This window comes from Bombina bombina, chromosome 10, assembly GCF_027579735.1.
Source record: "Bombina bombina isolate aBomBom1 chromosome 10, aBomBom1.pri, whole genome shotgun sequence".
NCBI lineage: Eukaryota > Metazoa > Chordata > Amphibia > Anura > Bombinatoridae > Bombina > Bombina bombina.
In genome coordinates, this window is record NC_069508.1 from 182,766,793 (window position 1) to 182,782,765 (window position 15,973).

Consider the following 15,973-nt stretch of genomic DNA (forward strand, 5'->3'; position numbering starts at 1 on the left):
GCCTAACTCCATTCACCATTTGCCTTATTTGGAGGAGCCAGTCTGTTTTAGTCTGCAGACAAAGCTAGCCAGCGAGTATAAAATTGGATTGTTTTGCAGTTATTAGTTGAAGCCAATTAGGGACAGATATGTAGCATGTTAGCAGGGAACATGTCAAAGCTAAATTACATGAAAAGGGGGCAATATAATAAAAATATATAGTAAAGTTGTTTATGTATGTTAGCCTTGACAAATTCAAGTTACTCCTTAGCAGTGGCAGCCATATGCACCTCCAAACACGTGTGTTTAAGTAAACCATCCAGATCTGCAGTGCATATGTAGTGTTTTCTTACAGGGCACACAGATATGCAGGTGCGTGAGTGGGCAGCAGCACCCACACCACAATGTTCTTGTACCCCTGGCAGGGGGAGGGAGGAGCGAGGATGATCTTCTACTCAAACCAGCGTGGGTATTGTCAAAAAACAGCTGCCTATGGAGGTCTGGATTTGTGACTCCACAATATTAGATTTGAATTAATAATTTCTATTGTATATTAACACTTCCCTGACCCTGTAACCTTCCTTGAAATTTTAAGGCTGTGAACCAGCAGGATGGAGTTTATACAAAATCAAAACTACTGCAGCTTTGAAAATGTCAGTTCACACAACTATGTACATCATAAACTTAAAGGACTAAATCATTAACTTGAGCTTGTGGTCACAGCCCACTCTATATGCTGTGCAAGCATCAAATTGTGCTTTTCTTGAGTCCAAAGGGCAATGAATGACCTTTTGCTATGAGCCTGATGCAGAGGGCCTTATCTAAAGCTCTCTGGTCTGGTAAGATCTTCTAAGAAGTCTCATCAGTACTGTGAGGTTCTTCAAAGAAGTTTAGAAAGGCAAATGTCAGCTTGAGAGTAGTTTACGTAGCTCTGCAGGAGAAACAGCTACATTACAATATAAAAGATTTCTCTTCATGCCACTTGCCAGTGAGTGATCAGGCCCTGACTGAGAAGTATCCCATAGTCCAGGCACCAATAATCTTATACGTCACGTGCTGAAGCAATAGTAAAGAGAGACTCCGCAATCAAGCCTTAGTTTTTGAATCTGGTAGGATAATTAGTAAACCGTGTATTCTGAATATAAAAACAAGCAGTCACTTCATGGGGCATAAATACCATATATTGCCTGTGGCTGGAGATCAGATCACCATGTGACACCCAGTCATAATCTGTATCACACCTGGTGACATTTTGGTTGTTAGAGCTAGGATTATGGTTAACCCTTTAAATGCCAGAGAAGAGTGAAAAACTACAACAATTATCAGTTGTGGTAGAGAAGTGCAGCGAGGAAGACTTCCCATTAAAAGCCCCCTCTGGCTTCCAAGGGGTTACTGAAATTCTTACCCCTTGCAATGCAATATTGCCAATTAAAATTGCCACAGCCTTATCTCTATCTTGACCTTGCTGCTGAGATAAAGCCATCAGGGTAAAATTCCTGATAAATCAGCAAATAGAGACCACTATCTCCAAGCATGAACAATGAAACTCAAAATCACATGAGGTTGCTGTAATCCACACATTCATCCCGGTTTTGTAAAGGAAATATGACCAAGTAAAAATACAGTTGGATCCGATAAACCATTACAAGGCAGTTTTCATTCGGAGACCAGATATTTTTTGTGGAAATTGAGGAGTTCACTCAGAACTTTCTAGTGCCTCAGAATGTTAAAGCAAATCAGCAGCACTGAAAGGAAACCCTGAAAGGCTACACCAACCATGAATAAACAATGAACTCCTGTGACGGAAAAGAATTCAGCTCACTGTATCAAGCCGCATTTGTTTAATGAAATGCATTAAGTACAGATGCAAAAAATGGTTTCAAAAGCACTGCATTTGTTTGAAAACAGACATGTCAAATGTGTCACAGAATGCAGTTTAAAAAGGGACACTAAACAAAGACACAAAAAATTTACAAGGTATATAGCGCATGCAATTTTAAACAACTTTCTAATTGAATTATCTAATTTGCTTCATTCTCTTGGAATCCTTTCTTGGAAAGAATAAGTAGGTAGGCTCAGGAGCAAGCTGCTGATTGGTGACTGCTCATGTATTCCTCCTATCATTGGCTTACCAATGTGTTCAGCATGCTCCCAACTAGTGCATTGCTGCTACTTCAATAAAGGATACCAAGAGAATAAAGCAAAAGTTAAAAATTTTATTGTAACGTTGTTTAAAATGGTTTGCGCTATCATGTAAAGAAAAAAAATGAAAAAAAAATAATGGCTCTATTTTCCTTTTAATATAAAATGCTTAAAATTACACATAGCAAGTCAGCTTATGCTTTTTTATGCCCCGTTTTCCTCAAATTGTAAAGCATAATGAATAAGTGCCCGGTAACTAAAAGTAATCTGAAAAACAGGGACACTTATTCATTAAACTTTACATTATGGTAAACATAAGTCATTGTAAAGGTAAGGTTTAGAAAATAAGTCATTGTAAAGGTAAGGTTTAGAAAATAAGTCATTGTAAAGGTAAGGTTTAGAAAATAAGTCATTGTAAAGGTAAGGTTTAGAAAATAAGTCATTGTAAAGGTAAGGTTTAGAAAATAAGTCATTGTAAAGGTAAGGTTTAGAAAATAAGTCATTGTAAAGGTAAGGTTTAGAAAATAAGTCATTGTAAAGGTAAGGTTTAGAAAATAAGTCATTGTAAAGGTAAGGTTTAGAAAATAAGTCATTGTAAAGGTAAGGTTTAGAAAATAAGTCATTGTAAAGGTAAGGTTTAGAAAATAAGTCATTGTAAAGGTAAGGTTTAGAAAATAAGTCATTGTAAAGGTAAGGTTTAGAAAATAAGTCATTGTAAAGGTAAGGTTTAGAAAATAAGTCATTGTAAAGGTAAGGTTTAGAAAATAAGTCATTGTAAAGGTAAGGTTTAGAAAATAAGTCATTGTAAAGGTAAGGTTTAGAAAATAAGTCATTGTAAAGGTAAGGTTTAGAAAATAAGTCATTGTAAAGTTAAGTGCCCCTGTTTTTCAGATTACTTTAGTTACCGGGCACTTATTCATGAAACTTTACAAGCACTTTAAGCCTTAAGCATTAGAAGAAGAAATGACATTAATTCTGTACTGGAATATAATTATATCACACACACTTCTTTCCATGCTAATGGAGGTTTACTTTGCCCACAGTGGCAACTGGCCCCATCAGTCAATAAGCAGTGGATACTGTAACGTATCAGGTAGCCAAAGTAAAAAAAAAAACACACACACTTGGGGTTTCATGTCCCTTCAAGTAAAATTGCAGATTGTATAGAAAAACCCCTTTAATTTTTTTTCTCTCATGATTCAGATAGGATGCAAAAAGTCCTGATACCAGAATGAAAATAAAACGTCCAATTTATTTAAACTTGATTAAAAATTGCCCAAAAGCCAAAAATTGACAGGAACAGGGTCAGGAATGACAGGTCCTACAGGTTTTGACTATAGAGCTGTAATCAGACACTACAGTCTTGGTCATGTCCCCACTTTTAAAAAAGGGAACAACAACAACTTTCTAATTTACTTCTATTATCAAAAATTAATTTTCTTTGGTAACTTGTTGAAAAGCAGGGAGGTGAGCTATGGGGTGCGCACGTCTGGAGCACTATATAGCAGCAGTTTTGCATAACTGTTATCACTTGTGAAGAGCACTAGAGGGCAGCAGTTTTGCATAACTGTTATCACTTGTGAAGAGCACTAGACAGCAGCACTATTTCCTGACATGTAGTGTTCCAGACAACTACCTAGGTAGATCTTCAAAGAACATGGGTATGAAGCCAATTTTTTGGAGGTTTCATATCCTTCAATTAAATGAATTTTAAAAAAACATAATTTTTTTGGCAAAGGGATTTCTATGCATTATTTAAAAAAAAATTTGATGTCCTTTTATTTGCAACTAAACCGATCCTTGTTTCGGCATTTCATGGTTACTGAAAAGCAATTACAGAAATAGTCCTACACCAGCATTTGTAATACAGCCAACAACGAGTTAGTGTTTAACTACAAGGAAAGCGATGTTGTATGGATACTACACTAAAACTAAATCTCAGTTACAGGAAGCCCTTTCATATACTGGCAAACTCAACTTTTATTTCATCATTCTATGAACAATGGGTTTGTTTCCTTCTACCGATTCTTTTGCAAGTCAGTAAATTAGTTTATATTTAGAAGAGATTAGTGTATAGACAGAATGCACTCTAATTCGTTAAATAAACAGAAACCTCAGGTCACAGAGACCATTCATCTCTGATTTCTGTTAAAGGGACATAATGCAAAACCTGTCTGCAAAAAAGGGGTTACAATATAGTTAAAGGGACAGTCAACACAAAAATAAATTTAAAAAAAAAGATAGATAACGCCTTTACTACCCATTCCCCAGCTTTGCACAACCAACATTGTTATATTAATATACTTTATAACCTTTAAACCTCTAAATTTCTGTCTGTTTCTAAGCCACTACAGACAGCCCCTGATCACAAGCTGTATTATCAGATTTTCACAAGAGACTGTTCTTCATTGTGAGTCATATAGATAACATTGTTCTCACGCTGTGGGTTCTGCACAACACAGCACTTATTGGCTTAAATGCAAGTCAATAGATTAAAAAAAAAAAGTCATGATCAAGGGGCTGTCAGAAGATGCTTAGATACAAGATAAGAGGTAAAAAGTGATACTATAACCATGTTTTCTGTGCAAAACTGGGGAATAGGTAAGGAATTATCTATCTTAAAACAACATTTTTATGAGTTGCCTGTACCTTTAGCGAGAAACTCAACTTCATTCCTCAAAATGTGTGTATATAGAACTAGATTTATCAAGCTGAGACAGACAGGGGCGCATATACACGCCGCAGCTCGCTACCGGCAGGGCGAATTTCCCCGGAGGAATTTACCATTGCACAATATCGCTATTTTTATGTCCTGCAGCCATAGGGGCTCAAAGGCTGGCAAAAGCCTTTGATAAATCGACCCCATAATATCTATCTGGCCACAACATGTAACTTAAAATAGTTATCAAGGGGTGTTTTATATGCAGATGTTGAGAGAAATGTATAATTTATAAAGCATACATAAAAAGAGTTCCTTTAAAATTCCAGCTCTGAGCCACAAGCGCTGCCAAGCTGAACATAGTTGGTGATTGGCCTGGTTGTGCGAATGCTGCTGCAGAGAGTGGCTCACCAACTTCTTCCTGCTCAAGGTCAGAAGCTTTGTAGATCACAGTTTTTTACTTATGTGTTTAAACATTTGCAGCAATATTAGTGCAAATATTGCATGCTCCATGGAATTCAAACATGCAGTTTGGGCAATAGAATGTCACTTTATAGGCTACAATATCTATTTATCCATTGTGCCCTTGGTTAAAATGCTCTGTTCTCATTTTGGCCTTAAACGCTCATAGGCTAAACAATCAAAAGGAACCTCTAGCAAGATTTTATCCCCGTTACCCTCTAAAGCTAGAGCCACTAGTCTGTCACAAGGGATAGTAAGTTATTTCTTACAGGTGAGCTTAGTAAATCTGACACTTAGTAGCAGATTTATCAAGCTCTGTATCGGCACCAATGCCTCTCAGTGCGAGCAGTCAGGCTCGCCGGAAACAGGAGTTAAGCAGCAGTCTTAAGACCGCCGCTCCTTAACCCGTCCGCTACCTCTGAGGCGGCAGACAGCAATCAGCCCGATCGGATACAATTGTGCTGACACCCCCTGCTAGCAGATTAGCCGTGAATGTGCAGGGGGCGGAATTGCAAACATTTCACACAAAATCCTTGTGCAATGATAAATGTTGACAGCGTATGCTGACTGCATTTATCGATGTACAGCGTACATGATCCGCTTTACTTGCACTTTTTAATAAAAATTGGCCCCATAGCCTCCATTTTTTCTCATCCCACAGTTTCAGACCCATCTTCTGAACTACTCTAGTCTAAAGGCAGCAAATAAAGGGCGACTGAAACACCATTTGTAGGTGACCAGTACTTGAAACCTGTAAAATCATACAAGCTCTTGTTAGTTATCATAGGTAATTTTAAATGTAGTGACCCCACGACCATTTAATCCCCCAATGGGTTTAACAGTTAAAAGCATTGTTTAGGAGCCGCAGAGAACTGCATCATCATAAAAATTTAACAGTTATAATAAACAAAATTACCATTGGAATACAAAACAATTTAGAAGCATCTCTCTAATTTACTCATTTATTGTAGTCAAAGCTGGCAATCACTGTTCCACAGTTGTCAAAAAAAAAAAAAAAAAAAAAAAAACTCTGAAAGTCTCTACTCTGCGTGGGTGTTCACCGCTCTATATTCTCAGAATACCTGCTCCCAATGGTACAATACTACTCCTGAGCCTACCTAGGTATGCTTTTTAACAAACTATACCAAGAAAACAAAGCAGATAGAAATAAAATTAAGTTATTTAAAACTGCATACTCTGAATCATGAGATTTTAGAGGGATGGGAAAGTTAAAATGACGCTTGCATTGTTCATATAGAGCAGGTAGTTTTAAGACACTTAAATTACTCTTTTTTTTTTAAATGCGTTAGGAAAATATATATCCTACACTACTGGGAGCTAGCTGCCGATTGGTGCCTGCACACATCTCTTGTGGTTGGCTGATTAGATATGTTCATCTTGCTGCCAGTAGTGCAATGTTGTTCCTTCAACAAAGGATAACAAATCAAATTTGATAATAGAAGTAAATTGGAAAGTTATATGTTCTATCTAAATCATGAAAAAATGTTGGGGTTTCCTGTCCCTCTAATTTTTACTTTAAATCCCCTTTAGCTTTATAAGTAAAACACTAACAGTGCAAAGACAAAACCAATGAGCATTGGAGTGTCTGAAACTAACAGCAATATAGGTTTGTGTGCAACTGATCCATAGGGAAACTGCTCATTGGCTAATAAAGACGCCTCCTGTATCTCTATAGGTGAATAATACACAACACAAGCATAAAAATAGGTTTAAAGCACACACTGCTTATGTGCTTACCAGAAAGAATTGCAAGATGTAGTCTACCCCCCACAAAATAAAAGGTCCTTCAGAACCACTAAAGAGTCTAGAACATTCTATGCTGCAAACTGGGTGTTGTAAAATCTCATTCATTTTAATGAACACGTTTGGCTGCGTGCCAGCTATTGCATAAACCCTACAACAAGTTTACACCTGAAGGTGTTTAGTGAAGTTTGCTTATAGCCCACTATCTGCAATATTACAAATGTATTTCTTATACTCGGGAGAAAAAGATAAATAACGGGGGTGTAACCAGCACACTAAAAACGTTTAACCCCTAGGCTGCAAATGCATTCACAAAACACTCTGGCAGCTCAGGGGTTAAGCTTGAGGTCCCAACAAGCACAGGATAATACAGGAAATCCCATCGCGTGACTGCAGCGGGACCAGACCTGTGTGTTACTGGAGCATCACGTTACAGCCGGACGCTCAGTCACACAGGTGCCCATAGGGTGCTGCAAGGATGGGGTGATGCTGGGCGGAGTAGGAGAATAGCGCCCTCCTTGTAATGAGAAGCTGCTCAAGTTCACCCATCCCCGGTGTAACCCCCCATAGCAGTGTAACCCCCCATAGCAGTGTAACCCCCCCATGTCATGCTACTCCCTGCTTCCCCCCATGTCATGCTACTCCCCCCCATGTCATGCTACTCCCTGCTTCCCCCCATGTCATGCTACTCCCCCCCATGTCATGCTACTCCCCCAGCAGTTCATTCATTCATTCATTGTGCCACTAAGCTCCCTACATAGCTAGGTCTCAGGGCATCAGCCTGGCGGTTACTTACTGGGTGCTTCAGGCAGCTCAGTCAGTGCAGGAGAAGAAGAAACGCTTCAGCCTTCTAAGGGCTTTATATCCGGGAAATATCGCGAGCACCGCCTGCCCCTCCCTCTCCTTACTGAAGCATCTCTCTTATGTCACAGTCTGTGGGTGCTGTGCCCTCCCCCGGGCAGCACAGGCAACTTGTGCTCCTTTTATCAACTCATTGTCTGCAGTGCATAGGGGAATTGCACAGCATTACAATCTTCTCTGGTAGCCAAATAGCTTTTTATTGCCTAAGTATATTACCCTGTAGTAGGCAGCTAATGCACTGCTAGTGCTACAGAAATTTATGTTTTGTATTTACCTATTTGTTATACTTAAGGGACATGAAACCCACATTTTTTATTTCATAATTCAGATAGAGAGCACCATTTTAACCCCTTAATGACCGGACCATTTTTCAATTTTCTTACCCTTAATGACAATGGCTATTTTTACATTTCTGCGGTGTTTGTGTTTAGCTGTAATTTTCCTCTTACTCATTTACTGTACCCACACATATTATATACCGTTTTTCTCGCCATTAAATGGACTTTATAAAGATACCATTATTTTCATCATATCTTATCATTTACTATAAAAAAATAATAAAATATGAGGAAAAAATGGAAAAAAACACACTTTTTCTAACTTTGACCCCCAAAATCTGTTACACATCTACAATCACCAAAAAACACCCATGCTAAATAGTTTACAAATTTTGTCCTGAGTTTAGAAATACCCAATGTTTACATGATCTTTGCTTTTTTTGCAAGTTATAGGGCAATAAGTACAAGTAGCACTTTGCCATCTCCAAACCACTTTTTTTTCAAAATTAGCCCTAGTTACTTTGGAACCCTGATATCTGTCAGGAATACCTGAATATCCCTTGACATGTATATATTTTGTTTTAGAAGACATCCCAAAATATTGATCTAGGCCCATTTTGGTATATTTCATGCCACCATTTCACCGCCAAATGTCATCAAATAAAAAAAAAAGTTCACTTTTTCACAAATTTTGTCACAAACTTTAGGTTTCCCACTGAAATTATTTACAAACAGCTTCTGCAATTAAGGCACAAATGGTTGTAAATGCTTCTTTGGGATCCCCTTTGTTCAGAAATAGCAGACTTATATGGCTTTGGGGTTGCTTTTTGGTAATTAGAAGGCCGCTAAATGCTGCTGCGCACCACACGTAAATTATGCCCAGCAGTGAAGGGGTTAATTAGGTAGGTTGTAGGTAGCTTGCATGGTTAATTTTAGCTTTAGGGTAGTGTAGTAGACAACCCCAAGTATTGATCTAGGCCCATTTTGATATATTTTATGCCACTATTTCACCGCCAAATGCGAGCAAACAATTAAAAAAAAATTCATTTTTCACAATTTTAGGTTTCTCACTGAAAGTATTTACAAACAGCTTGTGCTATTATGGCACAAATTGTTGTAAAAGCTTCTTTGGGATCCCCTTTGTTCAGAAATAGCAGACATATATGGCTTTGGCATTGCTTTTTGGTAATTAGAAGGCCGCTAAATGCTGCTGCGCACCACACGTAAATTATGCCCAGCAGTGAAGGGGTTAATTAGGTAGGTTGTAGGGAGCTTGCAGGGTTAATTTTATCTTTATGGTAGAGATCAGCCTCCCACCTGACACATCCCACCCCCTGATCCCTCCCAAACAGCTCTCTTCCCTCCCCCACCCCACAATTGTCCCCGGCATCTTAAGTACTGGCAGAAAGTCTGCCAGTACTAAATAAAAGGAGTTTTTCTTTTTTTTTAATAAAAAAAAATAAAATGTTTTAGCTGTGATGGACCCCTGCCTTAGCCCCAACCTCCATGATCCCCCCCCCAGCTCTCTAACACTCTCCCCTACCTATTTGCCGCCATCTTGGGTACTGGCAGCTGTCTGCCAGTACCCAATTTGCCCCCAAAAACAAAAGTATCTTTTTCTCTTTTTGCAATTATTAATATTTTCTGTAGTGTAGCAGCCCCCCACAATACCCCAACCCCCTCCCCTCCCAGATCCTTTTATATTTATATTTTTAACATCTTTTTTCCCCCCTCTTCCCTCCTCATTGGTGTCAGTGTGGCCAGCTAATCGCGCACGCTCCCGGCACCCGGCGTGCACATTGCACTTACAGGAACCGGATGCCGGGTAGCGATGGGCCGCCCACCCGCCTCCCTGTTATGCTCCCACCCACCAACGAACCGGCACCATCGCTACCGGTGCAGAGAGGGCCACAGAGTGGCTCTCTCTGCATCGGAGTCTTCTAAAAAGGTATTGCAGGATGCCTCCATATGGAGGCATCACTGCAATACCCTGAGAGCTGCTGGAAGCGATTGCGATCGCTTCCAGCACTCTCTTAGACAACTGACGTACCAGGTACGTCTATTGTCATTAACTGCTTGTTAATGCATGACGTACCTGGTACGTCAGTTGTCATTAAGGGGTTAAACAACATTCCAATTTACTTCTATTATCTAATTTGCTTCATTTTTTAGATTGTCTTTGTTGAAGAAATAGCAATGTACATGTGTGAGGCAATCACACGAGGCACCTATGTGCAGCCATCAATCAGCTGCTACTAAGCCTATTTAGATATGCTATTCAACAAAGGATATATCAAGAAAATGAAGCAAATTAGATAATAGTAGTAAAGTGGAACGTTGTTAAAAATTGCCTGCTCTTTCTAAATCATGAAAGAAAAAATTTGGGTTTCATGTCCCTTTAAGACAAATACAACGTGTCTGTGAAATATTATTTAATATTAAATAAATGGCATGGGTATAAAAGTTTAGTAAATTTGTACTCCCATGGATGGCACAATTGCCAATGTGTGGTCACATCCAGGCATCAAACCACAGGGCATGGGCACTGGAGTCAGACTTGCCCTCACAACCGGTGTTGTGTCAAAAGTAGAGACCCAAATACCGAATGGGTGGTAACCCAAGCAGGGGCAGAGACAGCACTGGTGGAACCATGGGCTGGGTGCCCATAGCAGTGAGTCTATACAAAGGTGTGTGCATAATATATCACATCTAATGCAAGGGAGCCTTTTATTAGTGCAGGTTCATCTGTCTATCATATATCTATCCTCAAAATCATTATACAAATCAGCTGGCATTTTATTTCTATTGCTCACTACACTACTGACATCTTTGGGGGCCCCAAATAATTTTTGCATTAGAGGCCTCTGTTGAGTAGGTCTGCCAAGCACTGACGTACCTGTCCCAGCAATCACACATCTCTTAGAATTGAGCATTTTAATGTGAATCATAACGAATGGAGTCAATATGTCCCCAATATCATGTAATGTTTTTTATTTGCAGTGCTAAAGCTTAAAATCAAATTATTAAATACAAGTAAAGGATTTTGCTTTTTGACATACGGGTGGTTTGTTTTTCAATCAAGTGATTATCCATAATAAAATAGGAAACATGAAAAAATAGCATAGTAGGATATTATAGTGTAAAATTAAATATAACACTTTGTTAGAGCATTTTATTATTAAACAAGTGCTTGTTTATAACTTTTATATGTACTAGCTACAAACAAATAATTACACAAGTGAGCCCCTTTCCAGTCCTGAGAAGGACATGGTCAGTGATTGGCTGATATATATACGTATGTCACTCATCACTGGCTCACTGGTGGTGTTATGTTCATGAACAGAATGGGGACACACCCTGTGCACAAGTATACATATGTGTTTAACTGTATTGCATGGATTAAACACACAGTAACAACAACTAATTTAATTAAAAAAGCCTAATGAAATATACATGGTCAGTGATAGGCCAATATATACATATGTCATTCTTGATTGTCTTACTAGTTGTCTGATACTCAGAAACAGAATGGGGACACACTAGGGTTGCCACCTCGGCCATGTTTTCCTGGACACTTATGAGTTACACATGCTGCAGGGTAAGCAGTGAGGAACATGTATTGTGTTGTCCATTAGCAGTATCCATGTGATGTCCAGATGCACTATACATGTTCCTCCCTGCTTACCCTGCAGCATGTGTAACTCATAAGTGTCCAGGAAAACATGGCTGAGGTGGCAACCCTAGGACACACCCAGTGAGCAAGTTTAAAATGTGTCTAACCCATTTGCATGTAACAAAGTGTGCATGTGAGGATAATTACCTATGTAAGTAAGGGGGGCAGGGATCAAGTCCTACAAAAAAAGTGTGGGAACTCATCAAGACTTTCACCACCCTCACAATTAATATTGTTTTCTACACACTTACACACACACACTTACACACACACACTTACACACACACACACACACACTTACACACACACACACACACACTTACACACACACACACACACACACTTACACACACTTACACACACACACTTACACACACACACACTTACACACTTACACACACACACACACTTACACACACGCACTACACACACACACACACACACACACACTTACACACACACACACACTTACACACACGCACTTACACACACACACACACACTTACACACACACACTTACACACACACACACACACACTTTGGTTAATGAAAGAAAATTAAATCCAATGAAGGGTTGAATGGTTGCCTTTGGGCCTGAGAATCCTCCTCTGTCACAGAGTCTCGCTCCACTTAAGGTGCAATAGTCCTATTTCTGCTGAGAGGAGCTAAATAACCCCAGAGCAAGCCACAAAGAAATGTAAGCACCATGTGTTACACAGTGTGGGGTGATCACACAGCAGGAACGCTGACAGGCTTGCATTTAGTGTATTGTAGGAAGTGTCACTGCCCATTACTAGAGGATCTCACTATCCCTCTAACCATACTGTGCTCCAGCTCCTCCCACCAGCTGCAGCAGTATTTACTGAAGTGTTTCTGTTATCTGTCCAGAGGGAACTTAGTTCCTAATGCAAAAATAGTGCTGGAACTCCGTTCCCATGCGTTCCCACCGACTTGTCTCCTGAAGGGGGGGGGGTTGAGGAGGGACATCATGTACTGCTATTGTTTGTTGCCAAGAGGCTAGCTTGTTTCCATGGGGATAATGTCACATGCTTTGTGAAAGCTTCAGCATTATACTGTGCACAGCTTTAATCAGGTGTCATGTGACTGTGCCCCCTACCATGCATGTGCACAAGTTCATTCTTCCATAGCTATGTCCTGTATAGCACCTTCTATATATGGAAATGTCCAGGGGGAGCTTGCTGCAAACTAAACTATGCCTGAATTAAAAGGGTCAATGAGGTTAAAAAAGAAACCATTTTGCAGGTAAGCTTTGGCCCCATTATATATTCAGAAACTTATGTTAGTTCATACTGTTTTATGTCCCTTTAAACATGTAGGGTATGATTCTCTAAAGCTAACTGGTATGGTGAGATTCTATATGATAACTCTTCAGTATTATGAGGCCCCTCATGGATTGTTTTCAATGCAATTTTTACCTTGCGAACCGTGCATCTTCATTAAGGGGAGTTCACTAATGTTTTTCATGGGAGAGACAATTACAATGTAAAGCTCAGTAAAATAAGCTGATGACTTCTCTCCTTGCTGGTAAGGTTGTGAGAATCAGACCCATAGTAACAAGCATCAATTTAAAAAAAGGTTCTAATGAACTAGAGCTTTTTACTATTATTACACCATAATATCCATTTATTTTAAATAAGTGGCAATTTACCAAATGATATTTTATTCAACTATGTGTCAGGTTTTTCTTATTCTCTCAAGCATCATCTTCAGTTCTAATATTCTGTGACCCCCTAACCCCCACATCTAGGAAATATTTGTTAAAGGGACACTGAACGCAAATTTTTTCTTTCGTGATTCAGATAGAGTATGACATTTTAATCAACTTTCTAATTTACTCCTTTTATCAAATTTTCTTCATTCTCTTGGTATCTTTATTTGAAATGCAAGAATGTAAGTTTAGATGCCGGCCCATTTTTGGTAAACAACCTGGGTTGTTTTTGCTGATTGGTGGTTAAATTCATCCACCAATAAAAAGTGCTGTCCAGAGTACTGAACTAATAAAAAAGCTTAGATGCCTTATATTTCAAATAAAGATAGCAAGAGAATGAAGTAAAAATGATAATAAGAGCGAATTAGAAAGTTGCTTAAAATTGCACGATCTATCTGAATCATGAAAGAAAAAATTTGGGTTCAGTGTCCCTTTAAGTATTTTTTCCAGACCCCCTGCTTTAGAATTACTGATCTATACATTGTCCATGTTAATCAGTCACCTGGATTCTCTACTTTGTATGGAAACTACTGCAACTAAAGCATGTTTGGTGCTGACCTTTGTGTTTGCAACCTAAGAGGCAAAAATGCAGCTACATTATTAGTAAAAAAAAAAAAAAAAAACTTAAAGGGACATGAAAGTACAAAAATAAAAGGCTCTAATGGGTTAGAGCATTTTTGTTGCACTGTTTAATGCATGTAACTATGTGTTTACCCCTGCAAAGAGGTTAAACACACAGTTAAAGAAATGTCAACAGCAGCAATTAACTACCGGGACCTAGCTAAACACATCTGGTGAGCCAATGATAAGAGGCAAATGTATGCAGCAGCCAATCACAGCTATCTTCCATTAGTGCATTAGTGCTCCTACTACCTAGGTATGCTTTTTTAAGAAACACATACTAAGAAAGCAAAGTTAATTTGATAATAGAAGTAAATTGAAAAGTGTATTAAAATGTCATTCTCTGTATGAATCATGAAAGTTTAATTAATTGTATTTTAACTAATTACAGTTCAACTAAAATGTGTTTTATGCACTTTCTTTGAAGCAACTTCAAAGAAAAAACATCTGAATTAATTAATATAATGTGGAGGGCTCCGTTTAATTAGCTTCATTAATAAAGTGCATATTACCTAGAAAAAAAAGTCATGTGTTTTGTTTGTTTTTTAAATGTTCGCTTTGTTTCTGTTTTGTGGTTTGCAAATGCATTAGAGCTGTGGCTCAGAACGCTTAGGAATTATTCTTTTTTTAATGCCAGTTTCACATTTCAATTTATCGACATATGAACAAAAACTGTAATAGGGAAGTGCATAATCTGTATTCATTTGTGTCTATTAGTAAAAAGTTCAAACCAATAAACCAACTCATTTTCATCCTTTAGTTACGTTCGTACCAGTAACCAATGCTTCCTCATTGGTCCTCATATTTGTTTCTCATAATTCACAGCAACTAAAAACGGATGTTAAGTATTTTGGGTACAGCATTTTGTGGAATTCCAAGCATTTCAATGACATTGGGTTTGTTTATTCTGTACCAAAATCCTGCAGTTCTCCCATTAGAGAGTAGACTTTAAATGTAAATAAGGTTGTGTTTACACATTAGTTTATACTTGAACTCTGCCCTTGACCATTTGTTTTCTTCACTGTGTAATAGATTTCTCAGTTGTGACTTTACTACTTCAGAGACACACCCTTTCTCAAGAAATGTCAGCAAGCATAATTTATCAGGGAGGGAACAGCCATTGGTGCGTCAGGTGCGGCACCAGGGTCCAAGTGCTGGGGGGGTCCATAGCAGCCAGTCTATACATAGGTGTATACAATATGTGTGCAGGGGAGACTTTTATTAGTGCAGGTTGCAGGTCCATCTATCTGTTTGTCTGTCTATCCCACTCATCTATCTATCTATCTTTCTATCTATCCCACTCTACAACCTATCTGTCTGTGTGTATCCCTGTCTGTCTGTCTGTCTGTCTATCTATCGATCTATCTATCTCTATCTATCTGTCTGTCTGTATGTCTGACTATCCCATTCTACTATCTATGTATCTATCATCTATGTATCTTTCTTTCTTTTTATCTATCTATCTATCTATCTATCTATCTATCTATATATATATATATATCTGTCTGTCTGTCTGACTATCCCATTCTACTATCTATGTATCTATCATCTATTTATCTTTCTTTCTATCTATCTATCTACCTATCTATCTATCTGTCTGTCTGTCTATCCTATCCACCATCTACTTAAAGGGACAGTCAACACCAGAATTTTTGTTGTTTAAAAACAGTTTTGCATATCCAACACAGTTATAATACACGTTTTGCCTCTGTAATTATCTTGTATCTAAGCCTCTGCTGACTGCCCCCTTATTTCAGTTCTTTTGACAGAGATGCAGTTTAGCCAATCAGTGCTCACTCCTAGCA

The 15,973-nt window shown here is 38.5% G+C and overlaps 1 protein-coding gene across 1 annotated transcript in view; it reads right to left on the reverse strand.

Moving 5' to 3' along the window:
- PRDX1 (peroxiredoxin 1) overlaps positions 1–7,921 on the reverse strand; it is a 28,148-nt gene extending 20,227 nt beyond the window's left edge. The window contains exon 1 of the mRNA XM_053693578.1: positions 7,803–7,921. The gene's annotated coding sequence lies outside the window, so the exon portion shown is untranslated. The remainder of the gene's footprint in view (positions 1–7,802) is intronic.
- Between the last annotated feature and the right edge of the window lie 8,052 nt (positions 7,922–15,973).